The 24,798-nt window shown below is 39.7% G+C and overlaps 1 long non-coding RNA gene across 1 annotated transcript; it reads left to right on the top strand.

Annotated features, from left to right (window-relative positions):
* Positions 1-7: 7 nt before the first annotated feature.
* On the top strand, positions 8-19,295 carry LOC130540694 (uncharacterized). The gene is made up of 3 exons (XR_008954688.2): positions 8-122; positions 13,436-13,529; positions 16,397-19,295. It is a non-coding gene; the product is annotated as an uncharacterized LOC130540694 (long non-coding RNA).
* Positions 19,296-24,798: the final 5,503 nt, after the last annotated feature.

Below are 24,798 nucleotides of genomic sequence, written 5' to 3' on the forward strand. Positions count from 1 at the left end.
CCATCTGAAATCATGAGTCAGTATGTGCCAGCTGTATTTAAGACCAAAGGCTTAATGTATCCACATCTGGGGTAGGAGTCAGATGTAAAACAAGCCCAACATTGCCGTGGAAGTTCTATAGGGTAAGTAAATGCTAACATTCACTTTCTTGCCTCAGTGGCTGTGGCTCTCACCTCTACTACTATAACTAGAAGCTTAATATTCACTTTCATTCTTTGAAAAGTTGACAGTGTTTCTTCCAATCCAATAATGGAACTTTCCACTAGGTTGGTAACACAATTCAATTTTTAAGCCAAGCTCAGCCTGGTTTTGTCTTAACAATTGGGTTATTTAGCTTGACTCCTACAGAAAAACAAGCTCTTTCATGATGGGATGTGCAGCTGTGAATAGTACAACATGGATGAATGTAATTATGGGATTTGTTAAGTTTGGTGAAAAGAAAGTGGATTGGAAGGCTGCCATGCTTATCTATGGAACGAGAAAAATGAAACACGTACAAATGATATATTAGAGGTTTAAAAAAGGCTCAGACATGCAAGGAAACTTGAACATTGACTAGATATTTGAGGATATTTATATTTTTAATTCTATTTATGAATGATTATAGTATTACAGTCATATTTTAAGAGTCCTTATGTTTTTAACACGCATAAAAATATTTACGTATTCTATGAAAAAACCTCTCAGTAGGGCTTTTTTAACCTTTGCAAAATCTCCCGATCATGTTTTGTTCCCAAATTTTGTTCTGTTTGTATTGTTTGTTGTTGTCATTGTTGGTAATACACTGACCTAACCACCAAGATATTTGGAATTCAACTCAGAATTTCCACAATCATAGACAGAGGTCATATTCATTATGCTTTATTCCTAAACAATTGAAAATTTCTCCTTCAAGAATTTGCTAGTATTTTGACATTTAACCAAGAGTTTTCTTCTGAATCTACAGCAATGGACTCTTTTGTGGCTAGATTTGAATCCCATGTACAACGGAAGCTTCCAAATGCGTTGTTTGGCCACAATGAAGAATCCTTATTGAAATATCCCTTGAATGGCAAAATTGAATAGACGTAATTGCAAAGCTCTGCACCATGTAAAATTGTAAATAGCACTGACAAAATAATTTATGCTCATTTGTGATACAGTAGCTCATTATGGCTCCAATTTTCATTTCCTTCATTAGCCAAGCTCATCTGTTTCTCTAGTAGACATTCCTTTTGTCTATTATCTACAATCCTTTTCCCAGAGAAATGGATTCTTGTGTATGTAGATGAGAAGAAGTGAGCATGAGAGGGTGCTGATAACAGGGGATATGGGCACCATATAACCTAAACAGACTTTGACACCACATCAAAAGAGGGACAGATACTGTAGAACAATGACAGGTAAATATTGTATTAGAATAGTGCCTATTTCTGCTTTGGTTTCAGGAATGTCTTATAATAAATGAATAAAGTGGGTCACCACTACAATTACAGCAATAATGATAATGAGTTCAATAATAACATGAAAGAACAAGAAGCTTGCAATCAAGTCCCATATTCCTTGTGGGTGTGTTTAAGGAAACCTCATGTCATATATTTGTTTTACTTTAATTACTTCCCTCATCTTCTAGTTTATTACTTCTCTCCACCTTGTGTCAGGTTAGAAACCATCACTTCCCTATGTCTCCCATGCTTAGCTGCAATATTCCTTCTTTATCTTGAGCAGCAGGAGATCTCTTTTCTTTCTTTCTACTTGTTCCAGCTGGAGACCATGACATAGAAGCCTCTCACTTTCTGGGATTGTTGAAATAAAACTGAACCCCTTCCCCACTTAACCCCTTCCCCACTTTACTTGTTCAACCCAGAGGAAGGTTGAAGAACTGTGGAGATGGAGGATGCTTACAGTATTTATTCTCCTTTTTCTAACTAGCAAGGTTAATATGTGAACATTGTGGTCATGTGTGACTAACTTGTAAGGTTCCTGGATTCTCTGGGTTTGACAAGGTGAGAGGTGGCCCTAGTCCTCTATACGAATGGGCCCAAAGAAAAACTGTACTTACAGAGTCCAATGTAGAGGATAATTTTACTAAAGGCCCAACCATGTCTACCAAACCAGCAATAGGAGCAATGAAATTGCTATGTTTGTCATATTTTTATATAAATATGCCTCTTTTTATTTCGATTGGTTCCAAACTCAGAGAGGAATGAGGTAGGGTTAACTGTTGCCCCCCTAAAACCCAAAAATGAACAGTAACATTATATTAAAAGGGTGGGTTGTTGGCTAAATCAGGTTTTTAAAAGTATATTAAGACAGAGAACCTCATTAAGGTTTGTGGTGTCGTGTTAATGGCACAGATATGTTTTGTTCATCCTCATATTCAAAACATGCAGTATTTAGTTGGTGGGTCTCAATGTTTTGTCTGAAAATTTTATTAGTTAAGAATAGTGTTCATTTGAATTAGAGGCTAAAATTAGCTGCTTATATGAGAGAGAAGTTTGTTTCTCTCTCATGAAAACATCTTAAGAAAGAGGTCTGAAGCTGGAATAGTGGTTTGGACCTAAAGGTCATCAGGAACCCAGGCTTCTTCCAGATTGTTGCTCTGCTTCTGACCTCCATTCCTCTTCATCTCATTACCAAGATGGCAGTAACAGCTACAGACACCACCTCTACATTAAAGTATATAGGAGAAGACAAATAAAAAACTAGGTTGTAGTCCATAGGAGGAGCATGTACTTGCTATGCCTTGGAAGCTGTCATGTGACACTTCTAGTTTCATCTAGAATTTAGTTAGTCACCTGACATTCCCTTGACCCAATGTGTACTGGGTAATGTACACTTTATTCTGGACAGCTACCTATGAAGTCAAAAAACACAAATTCTATTCTTATGGGGGAAATGCATACGGAGAAAACGAGTAGTCTCTTCCATAGGAAATACAGTTGCCTTTACATTACCATTCAGGACATAGGCATGGGCAAGGACTTCATGTCTAAAACACCAAAAGCAATGGCAACAAAAGACAAAATTGACAAATGGGATCTAATTAAACTAAAGAGCTTCTGCACAGCAAAAGAAACTACCATCAGAGTGAAGAGGCAACCTACAAAATGGGAGAAAATTTTCGCAACCTACACTTCTGACAAAGGGCTAATATCCAGAATCTACAATGAACTCAAACAAATTTACAAGAAAAAAACAAACAACCCCATCAAAAAGTGGGCAAAGGACATGAACAGACACTTCTCAAAAGAAGACATTTATGCAGCCAAAAAACACATGAAAAAATGCTCATCATCACTGGCCATCAGAGAAATGCAAATCAAAACCACAATGAGATACCATCTCACACCAGTTAGAATGGTAATCATTCAAAAGTTAGGAAACAACAGGTGCTGGAGAGGATGTGGAGAAATAGGAACACTTTTACACTGTTGGTGGGACTGTAAACTAGTTCAACCATTGTGGAAGTCAGTGTGGCGATTCCTCAGGGATCTAGAACTAGAAATACCATTTGACCCAGCCATCCCATTACTGGGTATATACCCAAAGACTATAAATCATGCTGCTATAAAGACACATGCACACGTATGTTTATTGCGGCATTATTCACAATAGCAAAGACTTGGAACCAACCCAAATGTCCAACAATGATAGACTGGATTAAGACAATGTGGCACATATACACCATGGAATACTATGCAGCCATAAAAAATGATGAGTTCATGTCCTTTGTAGGGACATGGATGAAATTGGAAATCATCATTCTCAGTAAACTATCGCAAGAACAAAAAACCAAACACCGCATATTCTCACTCATAGGTGGGAATTGAACAATGAGATCACATGGACACAGGAAGGGGAATATTACACTCTGGGGACTATTGTGGGGTGGGGGGAGGGGGGAGGGATAGCATCGGAGATATACCTAATGCTAGATGACGAGTTAGTGGGTGCAGCGCACCAGCATGGCACATGTATACATATGTAACTAACCTGCACAATGTGCACATGTACCCTAAAACTTAAAGTATAATAAATAAAAAAAACAGTATAATGGAAAGCTATAGCAATTACCAATCATGTAAGAAAAAAAAAAAAAAAGGAAATACAGTTGCCTTTAAATGGTGAAGACTAACATTTAATATACCTGCAATTCTGAGCTCAGGTCAAGGTGCACTATATTGTCTGTGGCAGTGTAGGTGCATGACGGGACATTTTCAGCATCACAGCCAACTGTATGGTTGTTCAGATGGTAACAAAGACATTAAATAGAAGCAAATGCACCTAAACTTCAGTAGCAAAACTTCTAAGTACCCTGCAGAGCCTCAGTTCCCTTCTTTCTAAAACCAGCATAATATTATGTAACATTGTGATTATAATATTTGTCATGCCTACTTTCAAAGGTGTTATAAGAATCAAATGGCCAGGCGCAGTGGCTCACTCCTATAATCCCAGCACTTTGGGAGGCCGAGGCAGGCGGACCACCTGAGGTCAGGAGTTCGAGACCAGTCTGGCCAATATGGTAAAACCCAGTCTCTACTAAAAATACAAAAATTAGCCAGGTGTGGTGGTGGGCACCTGTAATCCCAGCTACTCAGGAGGCTGAGACAGGAGAATCGCTTGAACCTGGTATGCAGAGGTTGCAGTGAGTGGAGATCGCGCCATTGCACTCCAGCCTGGGTGACAGAGCAAGACTCCATCTTGAAAACAAAACAAATGAGAGAACATTTAGAAAGCAGATAGCAGGTATAAAAATGAAAACCTGTATGATTTTACTTTACCTGCCATACTAGGAGTCCCCAGTCCACTGGGTATTTGAGACTCACATAACATAATACATCCTAAGTACTTAGAACAGGGGCTGGGAAAGAGGAGGCACTCATTGTATGGGACTCATCTTTAGGAGGTTAAATAGAACTTTTCACCTGTAAATTAATTGTTGTTGATATAAAGTTGGTATCTTTTGGATAAAATAAAGAATATACATGCCTAGGACTATAAGATGTGGGGGAATTGAGATAAAATTTAAATCCACTGATTCCAATCATGTCCTCCATAAATTTTCCCCATTCTTCCACATAGTGTATTACCAGGACCCCTGCCTCCCTACCTGATGGACATTTGCTTGGTTGATATCCTGGGATGAGTTCATCATTTCTACCTCACACCATATTATCTCTGACAGAAACCATTAAAGAGAAAGCCTCTTTGTTTTACATTGAACAACCTGAAGAGCCATTTTAAAGTAAAAGCAAATAATGACATTTTTTATAACCAGAGTACATTTATTTGCCTTTTCCATCTTGTCAAATGCAGTGTCCCTATTCACGGATGTTTATTGTTTAGACTCAGGTAGATTAGATTTCCTCTTCATTTTCCCTCTTCCTAAAGCCATGGGTGCTGATACCTGCTCAAGAAGATAACAACAATAACAAAGTATAGCTCAGTTTGTGCAAAATTAGAGACAATGGAATGCTGAGTTCTTGTAGAATCAAAGTTGAGAAAAAATTCTGGAGCAAAAAATAATGTATCATTTAAGTGGATCCTTTCCAGTGTCATGGAGGAAAAATCATTTTATTTCTCATTTAAATAGATCATAATATTGACCATCTCATGGGGGTTTTGTGAAGATTCTATGAAATAGTATTGGCACACAGTTACTGTTGAGTAAATGTTGAATATTACTATGGGAAACAATGGGCTGCAGTGAAGGTTCTCAGATGTCCTTGGATGGAGGAATTTGATGACAGTTTTCCCTGCAGTCAGGGGACTCCCTCCTGGACCATGGTCTTAGGAAGCTTCACCCTAGGCTCATGTCGGGGGTGCAGGTAGGAAGAGAGGCTCTAAAGGGGCTGGGTTATCTTTGCCAAATGGGAGTGTATTTCCTGTATTCACAAATCTTCTACGTTTCACAGAAAGCTAGATATTGCTATTTTTTGTAAAACATTTTATTTTTACATGTTGGATATTAATTTTAAATTTTTAAACATTCTGCAAGGCAAACACAATGTGATTGCAAACAGCATTGGGCCAGATAACCACCAGTTCACTGCCTTTGCTCTGACAGAATACAGTCTGTTCCCAGGGATACTGTTTCATGGGAGAATCTCAAAGCAAATGAATGTAAAAAACATTGCTTATATTTTGTCAGCATATGTAAAATGGAATCTTGGTGGAATAAATGGAATTTGGAGAATGCATGAGAGTATCCCTATAGGGTTGACCAGCATGGAGTTTAGAGAGGGTTAGCCTCAGTTATATTCTGGCTTCTATTGTTATATCCAGTTACTGAATTTACCTCTCTACATTCAGTATTTTGTCTGTGAAACAGGGATGATAATGCTCCCCGCACACACATGCATGCAATCACCTACACACATCAGGCTTTTGTGAGGATCTCGTCAATGAGGCAGGTTAAATCTTTAGATCATGAGCCAAACTCAGTGAGCTCCTAGAAATGGCAGCTGCTTCCTAGCTGCCAATACCCTTCATTCAGCTCAAGAAAAACAGCCTTTATTTAACTGAGACTGGCTTGTGAGCAAGACTAGTCTTGGGAGCACATAAACTTGTATTTGCTCAGATTTGGGGTTTCCTTAAAGTCCAGTAGAACACAGGTCCAACTGGCACTGGTTTTTATGTATTCATGATGTGCACTCCTTAGTAATTCCCTGGAAGGGACATATGTGTTATGTGGGTTTTCAAGCTACACTTACTTGCAAGTTAAAACTGCAGAGAACTTGATAGTTTCAGGACTGGTGGGAACTGGCTCATTTAAGAAAATCTATGGTGAGAGAGAGCTCCTTCTGTCTGTTTCCCTGACACTACAGCCTTGCATCTATTATTTATTTTTCTATTTATTATACTCATTGGCACAAAGATGCAGCCACACCAGGGGGAGAACATGCCAGTGGGAATTAGAGTGGGGTTAGCTTTCCCCCACCCTATGCTTTTCCAATCCCTGGATAACATTTTCCCCCTTTTCCACTGTAAATGCTTACTTCAGATATTATTTTGATGTACTTTCCCCAAAAAAAACCCTTTCGTAGGCGTAGCTATGGAATCTTAGATCATGGGCTGGGAATTGATATAGAAATTTTGTCGTTGGTTCTCTGGGGAAATAGCTCATGCTGTTACTCCTGAATCCTAAGTAGCTGCCTTATCACTTGGCTTTGAATGCTAAGAGAAAGAGCTTGCAAAGAGCCATTTCAACGAATGAGTTTCCTCCTCATTCTTTATAGATGAGGGAGGGAAGCCTTCCCAAAGTGGGTTGCATTTTTCCCAATGCATAATGAACTAGCAATTGAAATTTAAGAGAACGTACATCTTTTCTAAAGTACTAAAACTTTTATTGTCATGAAAGTAAATTTTATCATAGAAACACTTAAAGACACAGTAAAAGCAGAAGGTAGGAAGAGGACTCAACTAAATCTATTGACAGTGAACGTTAGTCCATTTCCTTAACTCCCCCCTGTACATTTTAATTGTGTCCTATTCATGTTGGCATATAGTTTTGAATTCTGCTCCTTTTGCTCAGTATTAAGTATAAACTTTTTCTGTGTTATTATTTCATATTCTTTATAAACACATTCATGATGCCCCAAATATTTCATATGTAGACTTGCCATAATTAAGCAGTGTCTTAGTTTGGCGTCTTGGGATGGTTTCTGATCATTACTATTATACATAGCAGTAATAGCAATAACCAATATTATTGAGCATTTGCCTATGTCAGCCACTGTGTTCAGGGTTTCATGTACATTATTGCATGGGTTTCTCAACAGCAGCTGAGACCGTTTCTATTGTCATCCCCATGGGCAAATGAGGTCACCGAGGCCTAAATAATGTATTTAATGAGCCCAAGGGCCAATGGCTCACACGTGTCAGAGGCAGGATTGGGTGGTTGGAGTTTTCCATTTTTTCTGTGTTTGGATTCATGACCAGAATAACAATGTGGAGCCCTGCCTAGATTTAGGCGCATGACAAAGTGGGTGGAGCATTCAAAGTGCAGCTGGATTTCCAGAGACTGACCTTCTCTGTTGCCTGAATGAACCAACCGAAGTGATGTTCTTAATGGAACAGGTGCTTCCTTGGATCCGTTGGTTTTTTCCTCCTTGTTACTTCCGCAGTTCCTGTTTCTGTCAGATAGTTGGGGGTCTCATTTTAGGACCCAGAGGAATGTTCAATTTCTATTTCTTTTGGGGAGGCTTGGGAGTAGAGTGGCATTAGGTAGAGTTTGGGGTTGCCTCTGAAACGTCTCAGAGGACTGACTACACCTCCACACGGACTGACTGAATACTCTTCCACAGAGAGATCAATAGAGGCTACACCAGCCCAGAAGTCGTGAGATTGAGGGTTTAGTCTGAGCTCCACCTTGTGGTAGCTGTGGGAATGCGGGATGTCCATTGGTACTCACCTCAATTTCCTCATCTCTTAATTAAGGAGGGCAGTGTTTTCTCCTCCTATGTCCTAGGAAGAGAATATTTTGAGAACCAGTGGGAGAATTCTGATGTCCTGTTTGTTTCTTCCTCTCTGGGTTCCATTTCTTCTTCTGATGAGAGCCCTCAGCTTTCCTCTGAAGATGAACTCCTTCCTCACTCACAGTCTATGTCCTTCCAGTGGGCTGAGTCAACTCTGTGGCTCTCTGCCCATGACCTTTCTGAAGCCAAGGAAAAATACACACCCTCAATAATGGCTTCAGATATGTATCTGTGATCCAGGCCAGACCTCTCAGAGCAATGTTTGAGGATGAGGTAACCATAAAGCAATCCAAAATTGAGTACACTTCCCAGCCTGTTCCATGGAGCTTGTTCCATTTATAGGCCATCAGTCCCTCACATCTCTGTCATGGTGTACACAGCTCTGGCTGCCTGGGTTGCCACTTTTCATCTTCATCCCTGAGTAATCATCTGTGTTGACTACAGGCACATGTGTTGCGTTTACCTACTCGGCGTCCATCCTGCCCTCCACCCCAACCCTGTCTGATGTACTAACTTCCTGGGGCTATCAATCAAAATGCCCAATGCTCTCTTGGCTGAGGGGTAAGGGAGCAATCTGGGCCATGCACATGCTCTCCTCAGAAATGTAAATCTTGAGTCGGAAAGGCTGAAAACAGTTGGAGCTGCTTTACCCATTTGTTGCTGTGGCAACAAATACATCTTCTTAGCTTCTATTCAGTTGCTGTGTTTCCCAAAGCCAGCTTTTTCTCTTTACCTTTGATGCTGTGATCAATATTATTTTTCTTTCAATAGAATTCTATTCTGGGCTAAGATAACCAAATTTGTTTCAAAGAAAAATTGCACACAACCTTTCCCTGCTCTACGTTCTTGATACTCTTTGCTTCTTTCCTTCTCATAGACTTTAGCCGTCCTTCTCTTTATCTCCTATTCCATTCTCTCCAGTCAGCTTTATGAGAAGAACCCAATAGTACATTGTTGTTGCTGTTTATTTGAAGATTCCTCTTTCAATAAGCTGGGATGTCTTTGAGCTTCTGACTGCCTGATAACCTTTAACACCCAGTGCTGATGTCTGCGCTGGACATGAGAAGGAACCAAATATTATTGAATGGGAGCTGTACTTTAATTAGTTGGTAAAGCAACAGGTGAAAACTAATTAGGGAGGTAAGTGAGCGAGAGCTGTCCCAGATCAATTGCCCATGTGTTCTTTTTGTTTTCGTTTTTTTGTTTTTGTTTTTTTGGTTTGTTTGTTTGGTTTTTGAGACAACATTTCACTCTGTCACCCAGGCTGGAGTGCAGTGGCACGATCTTGGCTCACTGCAACTTCTGCCTCCCAGGTTCAAGCAATTCTCCTGCCTCAGCCTCCTGAGTAGCTGGGATTGCAGGCATGTGCCACCACACTCAGTTAATTTTGCGTTTTTAGTGGAGACAGAGTTTCACCATGTTGGCCAGGCTGGTCTCGAACTCCTGATCTTAAGTGATCTGCCCGCCTCGGCCTCCCAAAGTGCTGGGATTACAAGCGTGAGCCACCGCGCCTGACCTAATTGCCCGTATGTTCTTGATCCTATTCCAAACAACACTCCAATCAAAAGCCTAAGTCAAGTGAGTTGAGATGAAAACACACAGAACCACAAAAATCTGAATTATTATCTTAGATTCACTACTAATTTTCACTTTTATGTATATTGTTCTTTTTTTAAAAAAAGAAGATACAGAGGTGTGTGTATAGAAAGAAATTCTTGAAAAGGTAAATCAATTAACCTTTACCAGGAAGCTAGTACAAAAAGAAGGGGTGGTAAAACAACATCATTTGTAAAGATCAGATTTCTCGCTCCTGCCAAAAATATGCCTACGAATGCCAGGAGATAGACTACATTTACTCTACCTCGTAATCTACAGGTAACTTCTTAATGAAAAGCTAACTTTTTCTTGTCACCCTGTTATTCTTGCTTTCACATTTTTGGTTAATTGTTGGTTATGTGGGCTAGACATAAAAAGAAACAAAATATATCTTTACTTACATTAGCCTTTTTAAATATGGAACTTTTCAAACATGCATGAATATAGAAAGCATGATATGACTAATCTCCCTGTACTCCTTGAAGATTTTCCACTATTAGGCTGGGCACAGTGGCTCACACCTCTAATCCCAGCATTTTGGGAGGCTGAGGCGAGCAGATCACCTGAGGTCAGAAGTTTCAGACTAGCCCGGCCAACATGGCGAAACCCTGTCTTTACTAAAATTACAAAAATTAGCCAGGCACGGTGGCACATGCCTGTATTCCCAGCTACTCAGAAGGCTGAGGCAGGAGAATCACTTGAACCTGGGAGGCGGAGGTTGTAGTGAGTTGAGGTCGGGTCACTGCACTCCAGACTGGGAGATAGAACGAGACTCCATCTCAAAAAAAAAAAAAACAAATTTTTTTTTCCACAATTATCAATATTTTGTTTAATTTATCTCCACTAATACTTCTCATTATTATCACCAACAAAGCAAGATTATTATTTTTTAAATTCCCAGACCTCAAGTAATTTTATGTGTAAATTTGGTGGTATGTACTGCTAATAGAGACTCTTTTTAAGTAACTAAGATACATGATCGTACATAATGCAATCATAGTCAGCAATATTCATTTCATAGTATTCAATACCAATCTATCTTCACACTTTCCTGCTACCTTAAAAATGTCTGCCTAGAGTTCATTTAAATTAAGGTCCACACAAAGCAAGATCCAGATATTTTCTTTGGTTGGTGTATTCCATAAATCCTTTCGAAGTTTTTACAGTTTCTTGTATTTTTCCTCTTTATCCATGCCATTTATTTGTTTTCTTATAAAAATAATTTTCCAATAGAATTTTCCAGATTCTACTTTGGGCTGTGTGCAGAAATGAGTTAGCATAGCAGGACGGAGACTACTCTCCATAGAAAGGTGTTTTTGCAAGTCGGCCCTTGGTTGATGTCTAGGAATTTGGATTTTGGAAATGTGCCTGCCATTCCATGGTAAGACTAGCTCACTATGCCTGGACCATTCAAACAATATGATTTATTCTGAACACCTGCTTTTCTTCCGGGAGTCTGGCATTTTGGTATGTGCCTGGCAGAAGATCTTTATGTGACCAGCTCCCAAAAAACCTTGGGTGCTGAGTCTCCAATGGGCTTCCTTGGGCAGAAACATGGCCTACCTGTTGCTACATTTTCATAGTTGGGGGAAGAATGGATTCTGAGACCCTCATAAGAGGGAGAGATCACCGGAAGCCGACGTGGAGATTCCCGCAGACGCTGCCAGTGTCTTTGACCCCTGGGATCTAGTGTGTATTCTTATCACTTCCCTGTTACAAATCTGAGTCATGAGCACAACTATATGCTAGCCCTATGAAACTTTCTAGGAAAACTCCAGATGGAGGGTGGTCTTGAGGGCCCTCAACAGAAGCCGATTATGTTATCATGGCATTTTTAACATATTCTTACATCCCCATGTTTTCTGTAAACTGGATTTTTTAAATATTGAGGCTCAATAGTATTGGGGGGAGGAGTAGATTAGAGGTGGGCTTGTACTTCTTTTATTGCATTATCTCAGGAGGCAGATAATAGCAAGTCATCTTCCCTCCAATTATGTTCTGATTGATCAGTAGATGGAAGCATAGAGTCATTTTGTCATGGTTTTAAAGAAGTCGAAATATGTGTAGATAGGTGTGTGGGAAGCTGGTTTACCACAGGTGAGGCTGGACCAGTTATCGAGTTCTTGACTTTCAGTTCCATACCCATCCGTTTTGATTTCCTCTGTAACACTGGGACTGAACTTTGTAAACATTGCACATTTATTAGCTGGAACAATTTACAAAAGGATTGTGCTTCTCCTCCTGATCCCAATACTCTCCTTCTTATTCCCACAAGGAAGTAGTCACCAGGAAACTCTCTTCCAGTGAGCAGCTTCTTTGCCATAATGCATGGGGCTCCAATAGTACATCCATCCAACAAGTTTTGCTGGGCCCCCGTGGGCAGTTTCTTGCTTGCCAGGCCCAGCCTGTTGCACCTCACTGAACCCCTCTACCTGGGTTCAGAGCCACATCCTTTCCAAAGAGTCTGATCTCAAACTTGGAGATGGCCCTTTCCCAAGTCTCTTCTGTCTTTGGCATGCTCCTTCAGTCCCAGAGGTAGTGCCTGCTCCCCACATCTGTGACTGCCATATTCTTCAGATTGCTTTTTACCCTTCTTAGTATATGACCCTGTTTTACAAGCATCCTTTATACATGATATGCAGCCCCGCCCCTTCCCTAACATGAGGAAAAACAGGCCTCAAATCATTGCATCATCACTGGTTGCATTAGATACTCCTCAAATTTAGTCAGGGTCCCACTGACTATTCTGTTACCTGAAAGCTAAATTGTATAACAATAGCATATAATTTGTATGTAAAGTAATAAAGGGAAGGAGAAAAAGACAATAAATATTATTATTTATAAAAACAAACACACATAACAAGGAAAGAGAAACTATGCAAAAGCATAGAACACTCATTTCTGCTTATATATACATGTGCCATTATTCTCTTAGGATCCATTCCATATTTCCATACTTCTCTTGCTCTCAGCCAAAAAATCAATTAGTCAAGATTCCTTATCTGGTAGAGTAACTCAAGCCTTCATTTCTAAAGAATCTGAATCTTCAATAGTCCTACTTTTGATTGTTGCTTTGATTTTCACTAAGAACTTAATATAATGATTTTTATTTTTTAATTGACAGATAAAATGGTTTGTATTTTCTGTGTACACTATGATGCTCTAAAGTATATATACATTGTGGAATGGCTCAATCCAGCTAATTCACATATTCATTACCTCTCATAGTCCTCATTTTGGTGGTGAAAACACTTTACTCTCTCAGCATTTCTCAAGAATACAATATATGATGAACTCTTGTTGTCACGTGCAATGGACCTCATTCACTTATTCCTCCTGCCTAACTGAAATTTTGTATCCTTTGAACAACACCTCCCCAGCTCCCTCCCAGGATCCTTGATCTGATCTGTCAGCCTTTACCACTGAGCACGGAAGCACCAGGAGACATCAGGATCAACAAATTACTTGGTTCCAGTGAGTCCCCCTTGCTCTGTGTACTAAACACGAACCCAATTTCCTTTTGGTAATTTGGTAATTTCCATCCCCAGCCAGCAGAGGCGCTCTTTTCTTGCCTGTTCATTTAGCGATGGCTGTCTTCATCCTTCAATTCAGTAAAATCATTCTTGAATCCTCTGGTGGAAGCAGTCCCAACGTGGGGCCTGAAACCTCTGAACCTGCAGAGCTCAGCTGCTGGGCCAAGACATTGTCTTACGGCCTTTGCAATTTTATGATTACAACCGAGATTATTTCAGGAATTTTTTCAGAGTGAGCTTATTGCAAATTTCATGCACGGCAATTTATTTTGTTCGTTGACTTATTTCAGTTCTGAGACTGGCCAATGCAATTAGCATTGTTCTTACATAGGAGCACATTTGGACAACTTTGAAAGGCCAGTCTCCTACTCCTAAGCCAGCAGTGCCTGTTTTCAGCAACGCATATGCAAAACAGGCAGTGTTTCCCCAGAGCAGGATCTGCCTTCCAGAGGGCCCTGGCTTTCAAACTACTGCTCACTCTGTGTCAGTGGCACAAAATCAGTTTAATGGATTGCAACCAGCTATTAAAAAACAGAATAGGCTAAAACAGAACCGAATAGAGAACAGAGTAAGAAATGTCAGAGCACATTATAGGTAGTAAGGGTGTGTACAAATTTATGAAACTTCTCTTTGAGTTTTGAATGTGTATGTCGCATAATATGTCATTAACACAAAATGTAATTCTTACTGTGGGTTATGCTAAAAAAGTCAAGTTTACTTTTCTACAACTTATACCACGAAATGGCTAGTGCTTACACCTAAATGCAGAGAACAGCCTTGTATGGGTAATACAGTGATGTTAATTTAAAAGAAACACTCATCCATAGCTTTCAGCTTTAACTTAATTTTAAAAAAGATAATCGTAGTAACACACAAAACGCACACTCATATACATAAATTACTATCTCCCAGGCCACGTTCTTAGTGTGTTTTACTACAGACTTGTTCTTCACTATCTCAGTGACTCACCACCAATCCCCTTGGAATCGGCATTATTATTATCCTCATTTTGCAATTGAGGAAACTGAATCACAGAAAGGTAAAGTAATTTCCTGAAGGTTGCACATTTAGGAAGAACTGGAGCTAGAATTCAAACACAAACAGGCAGCCTATGTTTCCTTGGATCTATTGGCAAAGTTTCTTACCTGGTCATCTGGAGAAGAGAGGTGAATGGGAATTTGTTTAATAATCGTATTTGCATAAATCCAATTTATTTAAGTGATAGGCATAGTTGGTCTTGGAGTAAGGAGGGTGACATCGTGTTTAAATTGAGCAGCAGCTAGCTCCAAAACCGTGGCAGCACCAGTAAGAAGAACTCTGATATTGTTTGTGAATCTAGTGGAGAAGTGTGTTGAACGATTAGCAAAGTCTGCCATGGGCACAGAATCAGATAATGGCACACATGCCACCAAGTATGTGCTCTGCAGTCTTTCTCTAAAGCACTGTGGCCTAGGCCTAGGTTCTAGTTCCTGAAGATACAGAAGTGAACAAAAAAGACAAATGAACTTTCCTATACAGGGAAGACAATAAAGACAGATAATAAAATGAATAATTGAATACACATACGATTTTAGGTAGACACTTTGGATACTAAGAAGGAAAGAAAAGCAATGCAAAGAAAAAGAGATGGCACAGAGGTAGGCAGTGACCCTCTAAGGTATCAGGGAAGCCATCTCTGAGGAAGGGAGGTTTACTAGGACAGAATAATTGTATTCTCATTGGAGAGAGTGACCCCACAGGTATCTGCAGAAAGAGCATTTGAGACAGAAGAAATAGCAGAGAAACAGGCCACTTCCTTGGCTTATTCAAGGAACAGACAAGACCTGTCCTAAGCCTTTCGGCCATCTATGTGTAATTTTAAATTGTACAAAAAGCTCAGAAGCATAGGCATGAGCACACTAGAAGAATCTGTAGATGAGGAAGTGTTTTTTATTTTTGACTTTTAAAAAAAAAAATTATTTATTTTGAAATAGAGTGTTGCTCTGTCACCCAGGCTGCAGTGCAGTGGTGTGACCCAGGCTGCAGCCTCCACCTCCCAGGCTCAGGTGATCCTCTCACTTCAGCCTCCCAAGTAGCTGGGAGCCACAGGCTTATGCCACCACACCTGGCTAATTTTGTTTTTTTTTTTTTAGAGATGAAGTCTCAGTATGTTGCCCAGGCTGGTCTCAAACTCCTGGGCTCAGGCGATCCTCCCACCTCGGCCTCCTGAGGTTGCTGGGATTATAGGCATGAGACACTTTGTACATTTCAAAGTTTTTTTAAAGAAAATAACTTATGAGAGGCACATAAAAGAAAAATATTAAAATACTTTATAAATTGTGTAAGTACCATCTCAGTTAATAACACATTTGAGGTTGCAGTTTGGAATTCCTTCTAGGTCTTCATGATGTGCCTGCTAAGAAGATATTTGCTCATTTCTCTGTGGCAACCAGAACCAATTTCAGAATAAGGTCATTTTTAAAATGTAAAGAAAATTATACATTATATGACACCCCATCCAATTTAGTTCTGTGTTCCAATGACCTAGTTAAGTGTTTCTCAGCTGGAAATGATTTCTTCCCACAGAAGACATTTGGCAATGTATGGGGACTACTGAGGTTATCCCAATTAGAGAATGGTACTGACATCTAGCCGGCAGAGGCCAGGGATGTTGCTAAAAATCCTACAGTGCAAAAGAAAGACCCTACTACAAAGAATCATCTGACTTGTAATGTCAATGGATCGAAGGCTGAAATGCCCTGATTTAGGTAGAAAGCACTGTTAACAAGTGGACACTGAATCCTTTGTCTCTGCTCTGATTTTCTGCAGTTGTCATGGAGACCAGGTGATGCACACATGCAAATTCAGTGGCCGTGCAGAAGTTTCAAGGTCAGGGCGAGGGAAAAGACAGACAGTAAATGAGACTGCAGAGGCAACACTAACAAGCAAGGTTCTGCAGGGGCTGAACATCACATTCATCAAACTTTGGAGTTTGCCCTCAGAGATCCCCCTCCTGGAGCAGGGGAATTCCTGATCTATCAACTTCTGTGTCAATATTCAGAACTACAGTCAGGAGGACCGGCTTGTTTTCCCTTCTTCTCCATACTCAAAATGACACTATAATGAGAGAGCTGGCTGCAAAATCCCTTACAAGAGATCATGGTCATCACAGTCAGAGATATGTCAAAGCACAGGCAGTGCAGCCTGGGTGGAAATGTGGTTTGGAAATTCAGAAGGAGTTTACCACTTTGATAACAGATGCATTGTGTCATTTCTTCTGGTGGTCATTTTGACATCGAAGCATTAACCTTGGATTTTGCTATTTCTTTCTAATTTTAATTCCCTTCTATTTGGCTTTATTATTAATCCTGAGAAGGCTTTTCTTTTTCAAAAAACACAAATATTTGGTATTGATCTTACCAGGGAGAACAGAAGAGTATGGCCATGCTACCTGAGAGGAGTTAGTGCTATTGCAGCATAGGATGGAACAATTGAGGCTTCATTTGTGCAGGGAGAGAATTCAGTCTTCTTCAAAGCTGATCTCTGTGTGTGTGTGTGTGTGTGTGTGTGTGTGTGTGGTGTGTTTGTGTGTATCTGCCTGAAAGCTAACACCAGGATCTCATTTTATCTGTAATTGAAACGTGAACTAATGGATTAATATTATTAGTCTGTCACCTACAGACAAAAAGAGAGTCTTCGGTGATCAGAAATCAACTTAATATACTCTAAGTACTTTTAACATCTTACACCATTTAAACCACACAGACACACGCATGGGGTGAGTGTAAAAACAAATAGACACATCATAGAAGACAATTAGCAATTTTGTCAGAAGTCTTAAAATATATTTCCACTATGCATTCATATTTCACTTCTAAGAATATATCCTAAGGAAATAATTTCAATGCTGCAGTTAACTATTGCTTCTGCCTGCCCTGGAAAGGTTGTTCCTTCTGCTACTGGCACCCAAATTCCCTCTGGGAATGTCTCTCTTGCCCACTCTCCATCCATGTGTTTAGGTGGGGCCAATGCCTTCCTCTGCTCAGAGAGCAGCCCCAGTGTCAGGTCTAAGAAATTAGTGAATTTCATCGTTTTGCATTGTAATCTGTTCAAAGCTGAGAATAAGAATCAGTTAAATTCTAAGCCAGGGATGTCCCAGAACGTTAATAGAACTGTGGAAATAAGGTCTCTTTTTAATTACATGTATTGCTGGAAGGATATGAGCTTGGAAAGGTAGGGTACCACCACACGGAGAGAACCTAGCTAAAAATGTATCTGTCACAGAAAATAGTAGGGCTGAGCATGTGAACCTAGGATGGACTCCAGGCCTCTCTCACCGTCAACTAGAATCTTGGCTTGAGGAAGACAGACCTTCTATGCGCAACGCTGTGTCTCTGCTACCAAGAATGTCACTTGGGAGATGCTCATAAATGTCTGTGGGATAAAGACTTTGGGGAACAAAATCCTGATGAGGCCCCTTGAGTACCTCAACGAAGCCATTTCTGAAGCCAATGTACTCCTTTCCAGTTATGACAGTTAACATATTCTTGTGTGGGTGTGTGTTTGTTTTCTAGCTTAAGCCAGCTTGAATTGGGTTCATAACAAATAAACATTTCAAATACAAGAGATGTCTGCACAGCAGACATTATTCACTGATACTCATCTCACAATTTGCTCTGTACTGTGTGTATTTTGTATTTCGCTAGCTGGCGAGGATGAACGTGAGACAGCCAAGTAAAAAGGGCTCCCGGAAGAACCTCTGTCCGGCCTGCTCATTGGGAGGAGTGCGCGCTGGGGTGCGGCCTCGGGAAGTTCGCGTCATTTGCAGGAAGGAGGAGCCTGGCCTCTCCTGTTCTGGGGTGGAACTGGGGATTCCATCTGTGAGGCAGGCAACCGGCTAGCAGGATTCTCGCTTTGCTGAGAGTCCCTGTTTTCCTTTTTTATTTTTTCTTTTCGCCCAGTGAATTTTATTTTTCTCACCCTTCAAGGTGTCTGCGAGCCTCATCTTTCACGGCCGTTTGACAAGAACCCGGCTTTTAGCTGAACCAAAAAGAAAGCCCTACAACAAATGGGGTCACTGTTACAGAGAGGTGCTCTTAGATGCCATGCATTTAATGAGCAAGAAGTTTAGTCTTGTGTAGGTTGGTCCACCCATGCATTTCCCGGAACCCCTAAAGGGGCTTATGGGTGTCACCTTAATCACCTTAAATTTCTCTGAGACGCCTTGAGATTTTACATCCCAGGGCCAGTTTTTCTCTGGGTCCAGGGGATCAACAGCCCCTTTATGCCTTGGGATGGGATTTCACAATATCCCCTTAGGTCCACCTCCCTGTGAATCTGTGAAGTGAGTGTGTGAGGTTCAGCTCATATCCAGCCAGGAAACCTGTTTACATTTACAATGATAGAAAATAGCATCAGCATAAACAGCCAACAATAGATTTAATAAGAACTTTTTTTTTTTAGATGGAGTTTCACTCTTGTTGCCCAGGCTGGAGTGCAGTGGCACGATCTCAGCTCACCGCAACCTCTGTCTTTCGGGTTCTAGCGATTCTCCTGCCTCAGCCTCTCGAGTAGCTGGGATTACAGGCATGCACCACCATGCCTGGCTAATTTTGTATTTTTAGTAGAAATGGGGTTTTACCATGTTGGCCAGGCTGGTCTCGAACTCCTGACCTCAAGTGATCCACCCGCCTCAGCCTCCCAAAGTGCTGGGATTACAGGCATGAGCCACCACTCCCTGCACATCCAATAGTTTATTATACAGTTATTAAAACCAAGTTCATTTAATTCATTCACTTAACAAATATTTTTTGTGCCCTGTTCCCAGATTCCCAAGCTGGCCCTGAAAGATAATGGTTTAAGAAAATGCCTGCCTCCCTCTGAGTAACTGATACTTGCTTTCCAGTGGGAAAGGTGGATAATAAACAAGTCAATAAGCTAAATAATTACAAACTATAGTAACTCTATAAAGAAAAGGGAGCTGTGATAAGAAATAGAAAAGAGAAAGCCTATTTTCCACAGGGGTCATCAGGGAAGGTCTCTCAGAGGAGGCACTGACTCTGAGACTTAAAAAAAAAAAGGAGGAACCAGCCATGCATAGCACAAGAAAGTCCTTGTGCACGCAGGGAACCAACAAGTTCCCGTGTGGCGGGCATGTCGTGAGTAACAGGAAAACTGTACGAGATGGAACTGAGGTGGGGGCAAGGAAGGAGTAGTCTTCCTGGTTCCTTTCCACCTCAGTAAGGAAGCATGATTTATGTTTGTTTATTTTCATGAGAATATATCACTGAAGAATAAGAAAAATATATTACATGCATGCAAAAAATACATTATCATTCATGGATAGAAAGAAATGTTGGAAAGGAATACTTCAAATATTCAAGAATGTAATGGGTTTATGAGTGTTCTTTTTGTTACTTCTTTTGGCCTATCTACAAGGGACATATGTAAAAAGAAAAAGACCCATAGTTTAAACACAATGACACTGTAGAAAACTTAACGGATGCCTGTGTGTAATATGGTTGGCAAACACAGATGACTCGGCATGTGAAGCACAGGCAAATCCTAATGGGGGCTGCTCACCCTCCAGAGAAGCGGACCTGTCATTGCTGCTCTCCCATTAAGATGTGAGGTCATGTGCACAGATCCTCAAAGATGACTCTTTAATGGGATGTGGGCACCATGATATGTAATACTCCTATTTTCATATTGTGGCTCATATGCCATTTGAAAGCTGGCAGAAATAAGCCCTTGAGAACTGAAATGGCATCTCCCTAGACCCCAGAAATATTGTCACAGGAAATATTTGGATTGTGTCAATCACTATTGAATTCCCCATTCCCTGTCTTCCAATCAGCCCTTGTTTAAAGCTTATTTTCTGTGCCAATCAAAGATTTCTTTCAGATAATCATAAAAACTCTTCTTTGGGAACTAACAAATGTACTCCTTGGGTTTCACTGTCTACACCTCCAGGTGAATGCTGGAAGACATGATGTTTATCCTAATGCTACTCACTTTACGGCTGTACTCAGATAAATGTGAATTTGGTTTCAATCTTCAAATACATTGTCTGAGATGAGTTGTGTAGACCACTGCTCCATGATTACATTCAGGGAGATTCAGAGGTTCGTGATTGTGTCTAAGCCAAAAATGGTGGCAGTATATGATACGAAATGAAAGTGAGTAAAAGATTACATAACGGAAAATATGAAAAGTGAATTGCTCCAGGGTGTGCCTTCAAGATTGTAGCCAACCAAATCTCCCAACAAGAGAAACTAAAAGCATATAGCCAAAATATTTTTAAGCTTTTTTTTTTTTTTTTTTTTTTTTTTTGGACAGAGTCTCGCTCTGTTGCCAGGCTGGAGTGCAATGGTGCGGTCTCAGCTCACTGCAACCTCTGCCTCCTGGGTTCAGGCAATTCTCCTGCCTCAGCCTCTCGAGTAGCTGGGACTACAGGCACACACCACCACACCCAGCTAGTTTTTGTATTTTTAGTAGAGACAGGGTTTCACCATGTTGGCCAGAATGGTCTCTATCTCCTGACCTTGTGATTCGCCTGCCTCGGCCTCCCAAAGTGCTAGGATTACAGGCGTGAGCCGCCGCGCCCGGCCTAAGCTACCTTTTTCAAGACATTGGAGAGCCCTAAGGGGAGGAGGCCATGAGCGACAAAGACCTCGGTATAAAGGAGCCCGGTTGGTGTCAGCTACTGTTTTGCACAACTTTTATCCATTAGGCACTTACCAGCTTAAGTGTGATGGGATGGGGGACTGTGAATCTCAGTAGAAATCCTAGCATAAAACAGAAGCAAGGTAGCATTCTCAGCAGCCTCTCAAGGACAAGGAAATAAAAATTGGAGTTCACGGTCATCAAGGTAGCTAGAACTTTAAAGACTAAGATCTCAGAGAAATGGGAAAAACAGAAATGAACTCAGAGATTCTTCTCAACTCAAGGCATTTGAGAATGCCTTATTTGCACAGTGAAAGAAGCAAAGAACCTGCAGAGAAACCTCATTAAAAGACTGAAAAGCTAAACATAGCTTTCAGCAGTCTCATAGTTTCGGGGAGATGAAAATTACAGTTAATGGTTGTCTTGATTTATGACAAGAGTGACACCATAGTACAGTGGCGGAAAGAATCATTCTTTGGATGTATGGTGCTAGATCAAATGAATATTCATGCAGACAAAAAATGATTCTTGAGACTTATCTAAAAGTTATACACAAAACTCTAAATTGCCTGCACTTCTATAAGTTACAGATATAATGATAATCCTTCTAGAAAGGAGTATAGGAGAATCTCTTTACGACACTGGGTCAGGAAAATATTTTCTAATTAGTTCATGGAAAGTAAAAACCTTCAAGGAAAAAATCAATTTAGCTACATTAAATTGGAGAGTTTTACTTAACAAACAAACACCAATAATTAGCTTGACTATGGTCATTTCACAACGCACATGAATATCAAAATATCACACTGCACACACAAAAAATATCAGTTTTTGTTTGTCGATAATACCTCAATATAACTGTTGGAACAAAAATACCAGTAGGAAAAGGCAAGCTGTAGAAACACTATAAATATATTTTTTAAAAAGAGGAGATTCAACAGAAATGCTGGGAAATTTTGGAACAAGCATTTCCTACAAAGAAAAAAAAACACATCCAAATGATCACTGAAAGTCAGTATAGCAGTTAGTTAATTCTGGGTGTGGTGGTGACTTACAGCGTTGAAAAGGGGTCTTTCTTGGGGGCTAGTAGTATAGTAAGTCTTAATTTTGATGGTGGTTATACAAGCATGTTAACTGTAAAAAAATTGTTGAGTTCTACACCTATGATTTGTGCCTTTTTCTTTATATCAACTGTATATATAATTCCATTTAAAATCATTTATTTAAATTTTACTTTACAAAAGAGTAGGAACACTTCCACTTTCAATCAGTATGGAGTAATGAGAGCAGGTTTTACCCACCCACCTGATACAGACAAAAAAAAAAAAAAAAAAAAGCCTAGAAATAAAAATATTTAAAACAATAGATTTTAAGACATTGGACATTAGCCAACAAGGAACGCTGATCCCTGAGGGATGGAAGACAAACTAGATGGATACTACAATGCTTCTAGTTCACGACCTCAAGAGAGTATTCTTGTGGTACAGGGAAAAAGAAAGCTCTTTGATTTGAGGACTCTGAGAGACCAGCAGACCAGAATCAAGAGGACATCATACTGAAGAAGAGAGAGAGCAGCACTCTCTTGAGAGAGAGAAAGAACTCCCACATTCTTCAGGGGAGCCTCAATCAACATGAAACAGAATTTCGGTCAGCAGAGGAATGTGAAGAACTCCCTGAAGCCAGAGGAAAGAAATATTTGAAATAATTTGTGATAACCGTATTCAGGGCCAAGTGTAGTTGTTGTTCTCGCCAGCAAGAACAGAAAGCCTCATGCTTCATGGAGTATTACACAGAGTGCAGAATGGATCTCACTCAAGAAGGGACGAATCATTAGACCTACAATGAGCACTGTTCAAGTTGCAACTAAAACATTGTAAAAGTAAGTTCTAAAACTGACAAACTATTTTCATAAAATATAATGGCATCCCAGAACAAAAGCCAGGATTATTTCTAGTAATGCCAAAAAACAAAAACAAAAAACCCTCACCCAACTAGGTAAACTGTACAGTGTCTGGCATCTGATCCAGATTTATTAGGCATGGAAATAAGCACACAAATATGACCATAATAAAGAGGAAAACCAATCAGTCAGAAACAAAAGAGAACTGACACAGACGTTAGAATTATTAGACAAGTACATGAATGAAGTTGTTATAACTGCATTTCATATGTTCCAAGAGGTAAATAAAGCTATTTCCTCTCTTTCCCTCTCTCCCTCACATAAACACTGACACGCTCACACACATAGAGATAGAAATGCTCCTCAACTTACAACAGAGTTATGTCCAGATAAACTCAACATAAGTTATAAGTAAAAAATGCATTTAATACACCCAGTCTATGGAACATCATAGCTTAGGTAAGTCTACTTCATACATACTCATAACACTTTAGCCTTCAGTTGGGCAAGATTATCTCACACAAAGCCTATCTTATAATATAGTGTTCAATATCTCATGTAATTTATTGAGTACCACACGGAAAGTGGAAAACTGTATTGTTGTATGAGTATTCAAAGTATGATTTCTACTGCATAAATATTGCTTTTGCACCACAGTTCAGTTAAAAAAAATCCTAAGTTGAAACATTGTAAGTCCGAAACTATCTGCATATGTACGTGTATTTGTATATACTTCCATGCATATATGTCAAAATCTACATATCTACATATGTGATGAATAGATACAAGTGTTTTAACATGTAGAAAATCGTATCTCTCCCAATTAAAACTTCTAGAGATAAAAACCACAATGTCTGAGATGGAAAATACACTGGGGAGGAATAACAACAGACTAAGCATCACAGAATAAGAACTGTGAACATAAAACTGTAACAGTAGAATGAAATTATCCAAAATGAAACAAAGAAAAAAAAAGAGAAAACAGAAAAATGAGAAGAGCATCAGTGAGCTGCAAAACAATCCCAGTCACCTAATATTTGAGTAACTGAAGTTCCAAAAGGAGAAGATGAAGAGGGGGTGACAGAAAAAAATAGATTTGAGGATATAGTGACTAAATTTTTTTTCACCTAGTTTTATCAAAACTAGAGATCCAAGAGGCTCCATGAACCCAACCCAAAGCACAAGAAGCATGAAGAAAAATACACAAAAGCACATCATAATCAAATCAGCCAAACCCGGGGATAAAATATTAACAGCAGTCAGAGAAAAGAAGTATTTGATACAGAGTAACAAAATAATGATGAGAACCATTTCTTGTCAGAAACAAGACAAGCAAGAGGAGAGTCGGATAGCATATTTTTAAAACTGAAAAAAAAATGGTTTGTATATTAGACAATTGTCTATCCGCATAAAAATATTTTAAAAGTAAAGGCAAAATAAAGATTCCTTTACACAAAAGTTCGATAAAAGAATTTATCCGCAACAGACCCACACTACAAGGAATATTAATAGAACTCCTTTAGGCAAAAATAAAATGATTTCAGAAGGAAAAATGGATGTCCACAAAGAAATAAACAATACTAGAAATGATAATTTCATGGATAAGTACCTAAGATTTTTTTTCTCATTTCTCATTATAAATCTCTTTAAAAGATAATTGACTATT

The sequence above is a fragment of the Pan paniscus genome, chromosome 10 (assembly GCF_029289425.2).
Source record: "Pan paniscus chromosome 10, NHGRI_mPanPan1-v2.0_pri, whole genome shotgun sequence".
Lineage (NCBI taxonomy): Eukaryota > Metazoa > Chordata > Mammalia > Primates > Hominidae > Pan > Pan paniscus.